The following is a 16491-nucleotide window of genomic DNA, read 5'->3' as shown; positions in this document are numbered from 1 at the left end:
CTTCTCAGCTTTTACATCAATTTAACAGGTCCTTATTAATAAATGCTTTCCATTTTCCGTTTCCTCCATAAAACATTTCTACAATATTTATTTATAAACAGTCTAAACAAATGTCTGCTATGAAAAAAAAGTTGAAAACCATATAAACTTGCGACAGCCAACTCTTTTTCTAGCCTGACCCTGCTTTATATCAAATCATCTGGCACATCCAAACTAAAAAAAGTCAAATAGCATTGATACATTTTAAAAATTCTGTATTTACCCCAAAACCTACGGAAATAGTTGGCCTATGCTGTGTGTCAGAAGATTTAATTTGATTCCCATAAACAAATCCTCTCAGTAAAGAGACTATTTGTTATTGAGCCCATTAGCTTGGCATCATATACCTTAACCATCAATACTATAGTCTATAAAATTCAAGAGAGAAAGTGACTTCCAAACATTTGTAGATTTCAAATCAAAAATATTAACTTTACTTGATCTCACATATGTTATTGCTATGTGAGATCCTCAAACTAGTAGAATTGTTATCCTCAGGGAGCAAGTTAGAAATACAAGATCTGTTGAATCTTGGTGAACAAGATCACCATAGGATTTGTAGACACATCAAAGTTTAAGAAACACTGCTGTACTTGCATCCTTAATTCTCAATCTCTTGAGATTTTACTCTAGATAAATTGTGCTTCTCTTTTCCTAAGAAAGGAAATGGCTTTCATCATTTCACAGTATTCTTAGTGCTAAAATTCATCTGACTTCTTTAATGACAAATGCAATTTATAGGCAAAATTTCAGGTGGATTGGAGAGAGAGGAAAACCATTCAAGAAAATAAGGATCTTTCTTTTCTGAAAAATATGTCCCAGATCTCCTTCTCATAATAATCAGACACTGTATATAACTACACAATATTAAAAATGAAACTTCCTTATGATTCTTTTGATGATTAAAATTTTCCAAAATTTGCTCTAGTCCATAATTTAAAATGAAATAAGTTTTCATTGTCCTGGTGGAAAAGTTGTATCATCATAATGACAGAGATTTAGATTAAGAAGAAATGGTAAAGCTCATTCAATTCAACCTCCTGATACATGTAAGAGAAAGCAATTTGCAAAGAAAAAAATTGTAGAACTGATTATTTATTGTTCATATTCATGATACCCTGCCAGCTTCCAAAAGGAATTTATTATAATAAAAGATGACACATATAAAATAAAATTATTAAGTTTGATATTTTTAAATGTGATGAGGGAAACAAAGTAAATATAAACCACCTCAGCTGTATTTACTGAAATTGAATATTAAATTTGGTTCTTTACTAAGTGCAAAAAGGGAAATAAAACAGACTATATAATAAATAAACATTTGCAACACCACATATAGGATTCCAGTTGAGGATATTGATAACCCACTAGTTGGTTTTGCTTTTTAAAACTTTATATATGGATGTTCAATTGGAATTAGATTTTTATCTAAAAGTTCTATTCTATTTCTATAGCAAATAGAAGATGCTTAGATTTGGTTCATTGTCATTCTAACTTAACTACCTATGGAATAAACTCTAATATACAAGAAGAATCCCATTGGCAAAATCCCATTGGCTAAATGAATGAAATTTATAAGAGCAAAGATAAATTTTATTTTAAAAACACAAAAAGCAAAATAGAATACTAGGTTATTGACTTAGATTTTATCAACACTTTGACAATTGGCTTTGAATAAATTCAAATCTATGCAGAGTTATTACACAAAAGATGGCATTTAAGTATTTTTCCATTTTAGTAAAGATGAGGTAATCAGTTTACCCATGCAAAAAAATACTGAAAACCAATAACTTCCACTAGCCTCTTAGTTATGTAGAAACAAAGCATGTAGTCATGAAACGTCTATCTAATCCAGCAAAAATGAGTGTGTGTGTGTGTGTGGCGGTGAGACTGATGAGAGATAGTAATTAGGTGAAAAATAGATCTTCTTCCTAACTATAGAATTATTTAACAAAGAGAAACTAGAGTTCATGGAATTTCCTATTTTAGAGATAATTTTAAGAAATGGATAAAACATGAGTTGCCTAGAGGTCTGAGATCAGTTGGTGAAAGGTCCTCCATGAGAGGCAGTCCTAAAGGAACCACACACCTGTGGAATAATTTAGCACTGGCAGAGCCTTTCCAGGCTTTTCTCTGTCTCACTAACTTTTCTCCAAATCCTTGTCACCAGAAGTCAGTTGTTTAATACGAGCAGCCTGGCCTACACATCACTCCCCACGGCCTCTCGCCGGCTGTGTTCAGACTCTCCTTTTTTCCTTGTCTAGGTTAGAGGAAGAAAAATGTCTCATTGTTCTGTCCTTACCTAAAACTTGAAAAACTAACTACAGAGATTGAACTCTCATATCTTTGGGGTCTATATTCACCAAATTAACTAAATAGCTAAATAATCTATGCTTTTGTTTTGTGGAACACTAATAAAAGGTTATCATTCTACAGTCTGCCTACTTTTATACACTTCCACCAGAGGCAAAAAAAGGGAACCCTTCCTTCACTTAACTCAGCACTTACTCAACTGAGTGCTTTTCTTTCATTACTTCATTGATTACTTTCTTAAAACAATCTGTGAGGTTGTAACTAAACGGAGGCACAGATAATTTAAATAATGCACCAAAGATCTTAAAACCTGTAAATGGTGCGACCAGATTTCAAAACTTAATTATATTTGAGCCCTAAACCTGTGACCTTAACCTTCACCTACATAGCTTCTTAGAAATAAACCTCACAGTTTCACTGTGAATCATATCTGATGCAAAATAGCTTTTCATGAAGCTCTTCTTTCTATAAATAAGGCTTCATTTTAAGATGACATGTTTGCTAGCAGCAGGCTTAGAGTTCAGAAAGATAAATATTTTAATCAGATACCACTTGTCTTTAGCAACAATTTAGTATTTCTGCATACTTTACTGTTTCCCCCTAAAGATATGCCTAAATATCCCCTTTATTTCCTGATCCTGATTTTTCACTCATTTTTTCTGATTTCTATTGATGTTAAAAATTACATTACAATTAAGAATAGAAGCAACAAAAGCTAAAATATTTCAGAATAACTGAAGACCAAAAATTCTGAACTTTTCCAGAGAATATGTATAGCAATTATTCGAGGATCACTTACCTGGAAAAAATCAGCTTTTTACTAACTAAATTGAGTCTTTGTTAATATAAATATGACCATTTTTACTGTCTTTTTTCACTACCCCCATAATTCTTTATTATTTCCTGTGATTTAAATATCTACAGTTTATTCATGTTATTTGCTTTGTAGAACATGAGCTGGCCTAGAATGACAGTCTCCTTTTGCACATATGCATACACTTTCCCATCCCCTGGTGTAAAGTAATGTCAAAATACAGACATATTAAGTATGTATCATATAATGGGCTTTAATAAATGTGTTTTTTTACATTACACCAATAAATTAATGAATACATTCTGTTTTTACAAATTTAAGACATAGAGATGAAAGTAAACCATTTTTTTTTTTTTTGAAAGAGTCGCACTTTGTCACTCTTGGTAGAGTGCCCTGGAGTCATAGCTCATACTAATCTCAAACTATAGGCCTCAAGTGATTCTGTTGCCTCAGCCTCCCAAGTAGCGGGAACTATAGGCACCCCCCACAACACGGGGCTATTTTTTGAAATGGGGTCTCACTCAATCTCAGGCTGGTCTCAAACTCCCAAGCTCAAGCAATCCACCCACCTTGGCCTCCCACAGAACTAGGATTATAGGCTAGTTGTAGTAGTAAAAATATAAATGTATCAAGGGCAGCGCTTGTGGCTCAGTGCGTAGGGCACCAGCCCCATATACCTAGAGTGGAGGGTTCAAACCCGGCCCCAGCCAAACTGCAACAAAGCCCTACTATGAAACTAATTTATGGCTTTCACATGAAAGCTATAACCCAGTTATAACCTAAGAATAGGGGGAGGGGAATAGGGCGGGGAGGGACGGGGGAGGTGGGCGGAGAGAGGGTGATTGGTGGGATTATACCTGCGGTGCATCTTACAAGGGTGTATGTGAAACTTAGTAAATGTAGAATATAAATGTCTTAACACAATAACTAAGAAAATGCCAGGAAGGCTATTTAACCAGTATGATGAAAATGTGTCAAACGGTCTATAAAACCAGCGTATGGTGCCCCATGATTGCATTAATGTACACAGCTATGATTTAATAATAATAAAAAAAAAATAGCTGGGCCTTGTGGCGGGTGCCTGTAGTCCCAACTACTTGGGATGCTCAGGCAGGAGAATCGCCCAAGGCCAGGAGTTGGAGGTTGCTGTGAGCTGTGTGATGCCACGGCACTCTGCCGAGGGTGATAAAGTGAGACTCTGTCTCTAAAAAAATAGAAATAAAAATATAAAAATGCATAAATGTATCAAATGTGATAGACAAATATATCACTTTTGATAAAATTTATCATTTTTGATAGAAAAATTTATCACTTTTGATAGAAAAAAGTTATCACTTTTGCATACTCATATCACATAGATTCAGATGTGTTATATAATATTATTTTTTACACAGTTATGTGTTTTACACTCTACAAATTCTACAACTTTCACTTTTTATTTCACAATACCCTAAAATTCAGCTGTTTTTGTCATGCATGGGCATAACTCTTTCTTTTTAACTGTTGCATAGTATTTCATAGAAATGCCCATGTAATGGACACAATGTTAGGGTGTATGGCACACCTCTTGAGGGTGGGGCACAATTAAAAGAGGAACTCTGCCTAACAAATACAAACATTGTAACCTAATTCTTTGTACCCTCAAATTAAACTGAAACAATAACAAAAATTTTTTAAGATTTATATGGCCATTCTCTTATATAGGGATATTTACATTCTTTCCAGAACTTTATTATTAAAAACATGGTTGCAATGACATTCTTTTTAGTGAATCCTTATATGTATGTGTTACTCTATGGTGCATATTAAGATGTAGAATTTCTAGGTCGTGGCATACATCTTAGTAGAAAAGATATTTCTGTGCTAGGAAGTTATATTAGGGTCATACAGGCACAGGCACTGAAGTCAGAACCTCCTGAATCCTGCAGTCAAGAATTACATGATTTCTATCAGCGTAGCAGCAGTTGTATCTTTCTGATGGCAAACACTGTAGTGGGAGCCAAAAGAAATTGAGACTTAACCTCTCTGTCACAAGTTAGAAGATGTGTAGCCTCTCCAGACTCCTCCTTCCTCATCTGCGGTGTTAGGAGATAGGGCTATATGATTTCTCAGAAATTTTCTAGGTCTTTAAATTTTCCCTCTGCTATTTGTATCCAGTTTCTTTCCATTTGATGAGAAAATATTCTTAGTATGATTTCAATTTTCTTAATTTCATCAAGACTTGTTTTGTTACTTAATATGTGACCTATCTTGGAGAATGTTATGTTTGTACTTGAAAAGGATATATATTTAACTAATGTTTAGTGGAATGTTTTGTATACGTCTGTTAGGTCCATTTGGTTTATGGTATTCAAGTTTGCTGTTTCTGTGTTGTTTTACTCTCTTTTTGTTTCCATTATTGAAAGTGGAGTATTGAAGTCTCTTAATATTATTTGTGTTGTCATCTATCTCTCCCTTCACTTCTATTTATGTTTGCTTTAGGTACTCTGAATAGTATCTTAATAAATCTACAGAGCTCCACTTTCAATCTTTCTCCAGTTGAATCTCACCAAAAAACATACCAAAATTTTGAGTAAAATTAGATCCATTTGCCCACCAGAAAAATAAATAGGTAAGACCTTCCCTCATTCTGCTGTGATTTCCCAAGTTAGAATCGCCCACACTGCAAAGGTGGTAAAGACTAACTTTCCAGTTCTTCAACCAAGTGAAACTACCAGAAGGATTGTAGCTCAGAATGTAAGAGGCAGCCCAACAAGCCTAACAGTAGGCTTCTCTGCTCTATTCTCACTAGTCTCAGAGATCCCTAAGGAACTGTTTACCTCTAGAGTAAAAAAATAATAATTTAAGTCCAAGTCTATTGAAAATATATAAACTAATGCAAGATTAAGTGATTGTTGTTATTTTTGATATTAATGTCATCTCTATTATGATTAATGGTGTCCATTAGAAGTGGTATTTATGCCTAGAAGAAAACCAAAAGATGCACCCAGATTAACACTACAAAATGTTTATGTATATGTGCGTTGAGTGTGGGTTATCTTCGAAGTAAACAGTGGGAAGGGGCATAGTGCTAAGGTAGCATCCCAAAGTAATAGCAGCAAAGATCTAATGGAACAACCTGGAAAGCAAAGAACGCTAAAGGTGTACCTCAGAGAATCCTTTGTGAATGACTCTATTTCATAGAATGAATTACAGGTCTCACCTTTAACATGTGCCTTATTAGCATATTCCCATGTCACGATTAGAATAAAAATTCTCAATTCTAGGAACAAGTGTTATTAACAATGTAAAAGAACAAGTGTTATTAACAATGTAAAAGACCTTGCATACATCATTTGCTGTCTCAATAATGTAGGAGATACTATGAATATTTTTGTATTAAGGCTAGTAAAAAAGTATTTTTGAGATATATTTTGCAAATAAAATTAGTAAATGATCTATGTTCAAACTAATATTCACTAAAGCTTAGTTTGTTTGCTTTCTACAATGTGTTATGCAATGAAATCAAAACATCAGCCCATGTAATCAACCTATTTGAGAGAAATAGCAAAAAGGAAAAGAAAGAAAACACTTGTGATAGAAGTATTTTTCTATTTTGATTGCTGACTATTCTAAATATATTTTATATTTCTTCATATTACTTAGTATTAATACTCAGCCAATGATTATGAAAACAAAACAGAACTTGCACAGTCAAAGACAATAAAATACAAAAATAATGTGCCCATATTTCTAATCTTTCTATCAATAACTACCTCATGAGTGACAACTTTGTGTCAGGCACTGTTTTAAATGCTGGGATACATCAGAGAACAAAATAGACAAAAATTCCTAACCTGGTGGAGCTATAATCCAGTTTCTACTTTAAAATGTTTATATAAAAATAGCATGTTATCCTGGCTGTCTGTTCCTTTATCACAGGCAGCACAAAGGAATTGCACTGTCTACCAAAACCATCCATAGACACAAAAACTCAGTGACTGGCTTGGGAACAGAAGACGCAGAAGATGCCAGGTGACTTTTCTGTCTAGCAGTGCTCTCCCAGGTAATACCACCCAAGCTCAACCTCTCTGAAGGACATATTTACAAATATGAGTAAGAGTGGCTTTTAAGGGAAAAAACCCAAACTTTGTATTCCAAATCTGTCCAATAGTAGCACATTCTGGTATAAAGATGTCTTTTGGCCTTTGGAATCATTCACAGTCATTTTCATCTGGTTAAAAGCCACAGGGTAACAACTGGGTGGCTCGTTAAACAGTAACTACATCTCTTAGTTCTCCTCTTAAATACTTTTTTATTCACTTTCTTTTTTTGGTGGCAAATAGGAGAAAAGGAAGAGAAGCCTGGTTCTCTAAGTGCTACCGAGTGAAGAATGAGTACATATTAAAGCAGCTCAAGGATGACTTGGATAACGATAAGCTTTAACTTGTCTGTTCGGATGGAACTTTTATCATGTTAATTCCAGAGGACTGAGAATAAGTAACTACAGAGTCCACTCATCTGTCACCAAGAGGCAGAGACATTTCTCAAGCAACTACTATGCATAGTACACATTGTAGGTTCATAATGGTAAAAGACAATCTTTGCAGAAATGAAATAAACCTAGAAAGTACAAAATGTCATACCCCACACCTATAGTCTCTGCCTCCCCCCATCAGACCATTCTTACCTATGGAGACAGAAAGCTAGAGCACTAATTTCATACTTTTGTAGATGGCGCAGACACAGAAGATGGCTATATCCTCATAGCTCTACCCTCACAGCTCAATCAACTAATGTTTACTCAGAACTCAGAGACATATGGCACAATTAAAGCTTTGCAGTGGCCCTGCCTGCAAAGGGGATTAAGATATAATAAGGAAGAAAAAAACAAAAAATATATACTAAAGCAAATGCACACAGGCTTACATCACAGAATTTTTAAAAAGCAGCACATTAAAAGGAGGCTTATGTTTGTAAAAGAGAGAAAACAGATGTATTTTAAACCTTTAAACTTGATACTTGAAATGTTAAAGATTTGGTTATTGTTCTTCAACATTTATATGGCAAGTTATTTAATTTGAACATAGTCTTGCAATTTTCCATCGCAAATCTGTTAAATCCTTTGTGAGTCTCTCTGACCATGTAAGTAATTTCTATTACTTTTTATCCTCTTCAGCTTTTCATGTTTAACAATGCCTAGTCTTAACAATAATTACCTATAATAAGGTATGATAGATGTATGATAATAAGGTATGATGAGAAATGTAAACATTTCTTTACGTTGTAAAAGAAATGTTGTAATAAAAACAACTCTGAGATGACTGATAGAGAGGAGAGGTTTCTCTAAACAGAAGCAGCATTTCCCAAGAGCTCTTAAATTTCACTACCAACAAACTGCTTCAGACTTGAAACACATATCCTGTCCTCTTTGTCGAAGAATGAGAATGGGATTCTAAGGGTTAAATTCCTCCAAAATCACACTGTGAAATAATAGTTTAAATTTTTATTTCCACAAAATTACCAGGGCTATTTGAATAGTGAGTTGATATCCTGGCTATACAAGAACAAAGGTCCCTGGTTCCGGTGGGACTCAAGCAAGCGGTCTCTCAAGTCTGTGATTCACGGAAGATCCCCGGCATTTGGCAGGCTACAGTCTATAATAAACAGTCCCTGCCATCTCCCTAGCGGTAGCCCAGACAAGACTTGATGATAATGATTATTTCCCCATCAGCTGCAACTTGTGTGTTTCTAGAGTGTGAAAAAAAAAAAAAAAAAAAAACAGATTTACCACAGTTTGTGTCAGACAAGATACTTAGCACAACTCAGTAAAAATAAACCTTATTTCCTTTATCCATTAACATACCATTCTCATTCTCTAAAACAGATTGAATCTTTAAAAAAAAAAAAAGGTAAAAACAAATTAGTGTGCCAAGAACTAAGAAGATTTGAGACCAAATAATATTTTTTGCTGCTTGTAGCATATGAAGCATAATAGATATGACACCAAAAAAAAAAAAGCCCCAGGGTTGCGGTAGCGTGAAGAGCCACCTAACAGACGAGGTGAGCACAGCGCACAAGCGAACAACTCACTGTACCAATCCGCTGGGGAGGAGGAAGAGAATTCTTCTTTCTAATTCACTTAATAAACAATAAACTAATGGAACAGGCTCAGTAACTATCTTCATTTAAGGGAATAGATGACAATAACATCATTCCATGCTAACATCATTTTCCGGAGTTCCCAGTTTACCATCAAAATCAACCAAATTCCAATTTCTAACAGGCGTCTTCAAACTGAGGCCTGTGGGCCACATGAGGCGGTGTGATTGTATTTGTTCCCATTCTGTTTTTTACTTCAAAATAAGATATGTGCAGTGTGCATAGGAATTTGTTCATAGTTTTGTTTTTTTTTTTAAACTATAGTCCACCCATATACCGAGGGTGATGGGTTCAAACCTGGCCCTGGCCAAACTGCAACCAAAGAATAGCTGGGCGTTGTGGCAGGCGCCTGTAGTCCCAGCTACGTGCGAGGCTGAGGCAAGAGAATGGCTTAAGCCCAGGAGTTGGAGGTTGCTGTGAGCTGTGTGAGGCCATGGCACTCTACCAAGGGCCATAAAGTGAGACCCTGTCTCTACAAAAAAAAAATAAATAAACTATAGTCCAGCCCTCCAACAGTCTGAGGGACAGTGAATTAGCCCCCTTTTTAAAAAGTTTGAGGACCCCTGCTAGAGCTTTATTCGTTTTTTGTAATTCATAATTTAGGATAGTAGGAGAGCTCTTTTCCATGTTTATACCCCATGTGAACCATTTAAACCTAAAAAAGAATCTTTAAGCAAATGTGTTTGAGTTTAGCTGCATTCACATGAAAATTTCCATTTATTTTCAAAGAAAGGAAAATATATTTTAAAAGTTTTGATATATTGGACCAGTAAAATGGAGCAAATATAATAATTAAATAATTTCAGTATAAATTTATGGAAAATTCTTATTTTAAACATTAAAATAAGAGATGTGATAAATTTTGCTGAAAGGAAAGCATTTTAAAGCCTATTTTAATAGCCTCAGAACAAAGCTGACTATATTATTTGTCTACCCACAATGTCTTTTCTTTGCATTTTAATCTCTCCAAATGAAAATCAGCTGGTTGTATTTAACACAGATCATTTATTTGATGTGGCTACTTGTGTGAGGATAATTCAGATTTCCCTAAGCTAAAGCACGAACAGATTGTCACTTTATTTTCAGTAATAATATTTATTATTTACAGCCTGACCTTGATACATGATGCCTAGAGAAAATATTAAGGAATAACTTTCCTTTTGTCACATAGTACTTTTCATCAGAAACTGACACATCTCAAATTTTAAAATTTGAGTGAATGACCAAATGCATTTTGGGGTGGGGAGAGTGTTGCATTTTTTGGCCAGGGCTGGGTTTGAACCCACCACCTCCGGCATATGGGGCCCTACTCCTTTGAGTCACAGGCGCCACCCCATATTTTTGTAAATACTATTTTGCTTTGTTACTAATTATTAATTAATGAGCCATAAAGCTTAGTAATACATAAATCTCTGCCCTGGAAAACACTATAAGGTAGTGTAGAAAATAAAAAATATATATTGGTATGTTTTTACAATAGAAGATATAAAGTATGTGACACAAAAATAGAAAAATGAGGGGAAAGCCAAAGAATTTGAAATACCAGGAAGGCCTTCTTGGTGGGTCCTAAAGATGGGTTCTGCCATGTTGGATAGAGAGGGAAAGGGAGGCTAGTCCACGTAGAGTGAACACAAGTGCAAAGATATGAAGATGGAAAAGCACGTGCTGTGTCAAGACATTAGAAAAAAGTCCAATGTTATTAAAATATAAGAAGATGGTAAGGAGACCATTGGAAGTAAACCTGGGAAGGTAGACAGCTTCAACTTGTGACTTTATTCTAAAGTAATGAGCAGTCATGGAAAGGATTTGAGCAGGGAGAGTGATATGATCACATTAACATCATTAACTTGGTATAATGTGAGAGCTGGCAGGCTGTGTGGGCTCAGGGACAAAGGTACAGAGACCAAGGTTACAGTGGTGACCATGGGAATGGGGAGAAAGGAAAGGTGGATGAGATGGAGGAAGCCTGGACAGCTAGAGAAATAATACAATGTAGAAGACAGACCCGACGGAACAAGTCTGGTGTCTAGGTGACTAGAGCATGAGCGTTATAACTGGTCACAATAGATTAAGTCCAGAAGAATTAGTTTTGCATGGGAAATTTTGAACAAGTAGAATTCAAAATGCTAGAAAGGTAGCCAGAAGGAGAGGTCAAAAATTGTGTCATCCTTTTTTGTTTGTTTGTTTCACATAAGTAGCAAACTCACCATCCTGAAGCATGTACGTGATGCTAATTCGTTTGCCACCTCTCGTGACATGTTTCGGTTTAACTGACTTAATTGGTCTTGTTTCACTCACGTCTGACATAGAAACTGTGTTCCTGGCTTGTACTGCTTCTATCCACATAATTTAAAACAGAATTTTAATTTCTGTTTAATTTCTGTTCTTAGAACAGAACATGATTTCTTAGCCTTGGATGTCTCCTCTCTTTCAACACCATCCTAAAGGAATTCCTGTTCACTAAGTTTTATCTCTTTATCTTAAATTTTTAAAAAGTCTTTTCTCCCAAGTATACTCTTTAGTGTTTCTCTCCAGTTAGTAGGTTTTAAACAAATCCAAGTGCCCATCGATCCACGAATGGCTTAATAAATTGTGGTATATGTACACCATGGAATATTATGCAGCCTTAAAGAAAGATGGAGACTTGAATTGTTGGAAGGGGAGACAAGATGGCGGACTGAAGCCAGCTTTCAACAAAGGCTCCCGTCCAGAAGGAGAGTTAAGGGACAGGAATTTAGTAAGTATCCTGGTGGACTTGAGCCTCACCAAGAGAGAAGGCTGAAGAACGCACATCAACACCGCTGAGGCAAGTTGTGATCACAAGGACGCAAACAAAAGGTACAAAATCCACCACCAAGCGGACGGGAGTCCCCCTCCCCCATGAGACCGGCTCTGGAGCCCCACAATTGAACAAGCGGGCAGAAATTAAAGCCCCTCCCACTACACTCCACGGGAGAGACCTTCTAAAAACTGGACCTACCTCCCCTACTGGGGTGCCGTGGCGTTCTCCTGCCGGACATAGGGCTGAATAAAACTTTGGGAATCCTTTGCCGGCAACCCTGAATCCCCGGCGCTCCCCTCCCGCCCACTGAGGTCTGGAGGCCTGTCCCCCAGGACTTCGGATCCTTGGGTGATTTCTCAAGGGGAGTGGACAGTCCCCGAGTTGCGACTGGTCAGCATTGACTCTGAGGCGCGCCAAGTGAGGAGAGGGCACTCTGCTGAGGGGGAGTAACGCCTTGCGGCACTTCCCTGCGGTGCAGTGCAGCAACCCTCCCCGGGCATATGGGGCCCAAGACTGAATCAGACTCTGGCCTCCCCGCTGAGAGCTGAGAACCCTTACTCTCACTCGGGGTCTGAGGGCCTATCCCCCAGGAGTTCGGCTCCTTGGGTGATTTCTCGAGGGGAGTGCACAGTGCCTGAGCTGCGTCAGGGCAGCGCTGACTCTGGGACACGTGAGCGAGGAGAGGGCACTCTGCTGAGGGGAAATCAAGCCTTGGCGGCACTTCCCTGCGGTGCAGTGCAGGAGCCCTCCCCGGACCGTAGTATTGCGTGAAACTGAATGAAACTCTAGCTTCCCCCCGCCCCACTTCCAATCCGGGTCTGGGGGCCCATCCCCCAAGAGTTCTGATTCTTGGGGGATCTCTTAAGGGGTGTGGACCCAGCACAAACTGCGGCCGCTCAATGCTGACTCTGGGGCGCGGGACAGAGGAGAAAAGGGTCGCCTGAGTGCCCACACCAGAGCAGCAGTTCCCTGGAGGTAGATCAACAGTCGTTTTTTCTTTAACGGCAGAACGCTCACTTCTGGATATTCTGAGGCCACACCCCCTGTCTCCCTGGGCAACCAGAGGAGGCCACCGGTGACAGGGCTCACAAACCCGGAAGCCTCCAGGGCGGGGCCGACCCAGAGAGGTGTTCAGACGCAATTCTCCAGCAGCAAAGACGTTTGAACTCAAAACAGCCCGTCTCCTGTAGGCGACGACAGGAACAGAGACAGAACCTCACAAAGTTGTCTGTTCTGTTCTGTTCTGTTAGCAGCATCCATCAGGGACGGGGCTAAGCCTGAGTGAACACCTCCTTCCCATCACCTGCATCAAACACTCAAAGATGTCAGGCCCCATCTCCTCCTGCTAGATAGCGGCAGTCTGCGGGGGCCTGGCAGACTTCCTCGCGATTCAGGCAGGTGCAAACCCCTGGAGTGTCTGTTCACTGCAGGCAACTGGGTTAGCCATCTGCAGAGATACCAGTGACTGGGTCCGACGGAGGGGCAAAGTGGGGAAGGAGACGTCAACCTTCCCAGACTGCTCTCTTTGCAGGGTGGCTCCTCCTGACTCCACGCTGCACTGGGGTGAGCTGTCTCAGAGGAGTCACCAGGCCCCTGTGATCCAGTTCCCAGAGACCTCTTGAACCCTTCCACCCGAGACAAGTGCCGATTGAGACAGTTGATTCAGACCTTTTGAACTGGGCTAATAGACTGAGGACTTTTCAGGTGGTGCCCTGGGTGTGCGATTGTAGGAAGGTTTGATTCTCCTTTTCCAACTGGGGCCAGAGGTGGGCAGGCGGGGTGACTTAATTGCTGATTTTTCCACACAGCTGAGACTTCAAGCCAGAGTAGAAGTTGCAATAGGATCGAACAGAAACCAGCTGAAAACAAGACAGAACCACTTTGCTCCACCACACCAGACAGGGCCCCAGTTTCTCAGGCCACAACACTGTACGGGCCCTCGATAAAACCCCAGGGGAAAAACCAAAGGGAGTAAACCATGGGGCGGAATCAGCGGAAAAACTCTGGTAACATGAATAACCAGAATAGATCAACCCCCCCAAGAAAAGATATGGCAGATGTGATTGAAGATCCCATTCATAAACAACTGGCTGAGATGTCAGAAGTCGAATTCAGAATTTGGTTTGCAGACAAGATTAATAAAATGGAATTAGGAATTCGAGGAGAAATTCAAAAACTGTCTCAAGAATTTAACGAATTTAAAGACAAAACCACCAAAGACTTAGACACACTGAAACAAGAACTTACAGCCCTCAAAGATATGAAAAATACAGTAGAATCCCTCAGTAACAGAATGGAGCAAGCAGAAGAAAGGATTTCTGACATTGAAGATAAAGTCTTCGAACGCTCCCAATCTCTCAAAGAGGAAGAGAAATGGAGAGCAAAAACGGATCACTCACTCAGAGAGCTCTCAGATAATTCGAAAAAAAAATAACATAAGAGTTATAGGAATTTCGGAGACTGATGAAGTGGCAGCCAAGGGCACAGAGGCCCTTCTACATGAAATTATGAAAGAAAATTTTCCAGACATGCCTAGAGAATCTGAAATTCAGATAGCAGACAGCTTCAGAACCCCAGCATGATTCAACCCCAATAAGCCATCTCCCAGACATATCATAATTAGCTTCACTAAAGTTAACATGAAAGAGAAGATTCTCAAAGCAGCCCAGCGAAAGAAAGCTATAACGTACAAAGGTAAGAATATTAGAATAACTGCAGATCTCTCTGCTGAAACTTTTCAAGCAAGAAGAGGCTGGTCATCAACTTTTAATCTCCTAAAGCAAAAAAACTTTCAACCCAGGATCTTGTATCCAGCTAAACTGAGTTTCATCTATGATGGAGAAATTAAATACTTCAATGACATTCATATGTTGAAAAAATTTGCCATAAGTAAACCAGCTCTTCAGGATGTTCTCAGACCTATCCTCCACAATGACCAACCCAATCCTATACCACAAAAGTAAACTCAATCAGAAACTTCGGATCAAACTCCAACTTCCACACTGGCGAAAGGATTAAAAATGTCCACTGGACCTTTGAAAAACTCGATACTCAAAATTCCACCAGACTTATCCTTACTCTCCATCAATGTGAATGGCTTAAACTGTCCTCTAAAGAGGCATAGGTTAGCTGACTGGATACAAAAACTTAAGCCAGATATTTGTTGCATACAAGAGTCACATCTCAACTTAAAAGACAAATACAGACTCAGGGTGAAAGGATGGTCATCCATATTTCAGGCAAATGGTAATCAGAAAAAAGCAGGTGTTGCAATTTTATTTGCAGATACAGTAGGCTTTAAACCATCAAAAGTAAGGAAGGACAAGAATGGTCACTTCATATTTGTTAAGGGTAATACTCAATATGACGAGATCTCAATTATTAATATCTATGCACCCAACCAGAATGCACCTCAATTTATAAGAGAAACTCTAACAGACATGAGTAACTTGATTTCCTCCAGCTCCATAATCGTTGGAGATTTCAACACTCCCTTGGCAGTGTTGGATCGATCCTCCAGAAAGAAGCTGAGCAAAGAAATCTTAGATTTAAACCTAACCATCCAATATTTAGATTTAGCAGACATCTACAGAACATTTCATCCCAACAAAACTGAATACACATTCTTCTCATCAGCCCACGGAACTTACTCCAAAATTGATCACATTTTAGGTCACAAGTCTAACCTCAGTAAATTTAAAGGAATAGAAATTATTCCATGCATCTTCTCGAACCATCATGGAATAAAACTTGAATTGAGTAACAACAGGAATCTGCATACCCATACAAAAACATGGAAGTTAAATAACCTTATGCTGAATGATAGCTGGGTCAGAGATGAGATTAAGAAAGAAATCACCAATTTTTTGGAACAAAATGACAATGAAGACACAAGCTATCAGAACCTCTGGGACACTGCAAAGGCAGTTCTAAGAGGGAAATTTATAGCACTGCAAGCCTTCCTCAAGAGAACGGAAAGAGAGGAAGTTAACAACTTAATGGGACATCTCACGCAACTGGAAAAGGAAGAACATTCCAACCCCAAACCCAGTAGAAGAAAAGAAATAACCAAAATTAGAGCAGAATTAAATGAAATTGAAAACAAAAGAATAATACAACAGATCAATAAATCAAAAAGCTGGTTTTTTGAAAAGGTCAATAAAATAGATAAACCTCTGGCCAACCTAATCAGGAAAAAAAGAGTAAAATCTCTAATATCATCAATCAGAAATAACAAAGACAAAATAACCACAGACTCATCAGAAATCCAAAAAATCCTTAATGAATATTACAAGAAACTTTATTCTCAGAAATATGAAAATCTGAAGGAAATAGACCGATACTTGGAAGCACGCCACCTTCCAAGACTTAACCAGAATCAAGTGGAAATGTTGAACAGACC

This window comes from Nycticebus coucang, chromosome 5 (genome assembly GCF_027406575.1).
Source record: "Nycticebus coucang isolate mNycCou1 chromosome 5, mNycCou1.pri, whole genome shotgun sequence".
Taxonomy (NCBI): domain Eukaryota; kingdom Metazoa; phylum Chordata; class Mammalia; order Primates; family Lorisidae; genus Nycticebus; species Nycticebus coucang.
This window is presented reverse-complemented; position numbering follows the sequence as displayed.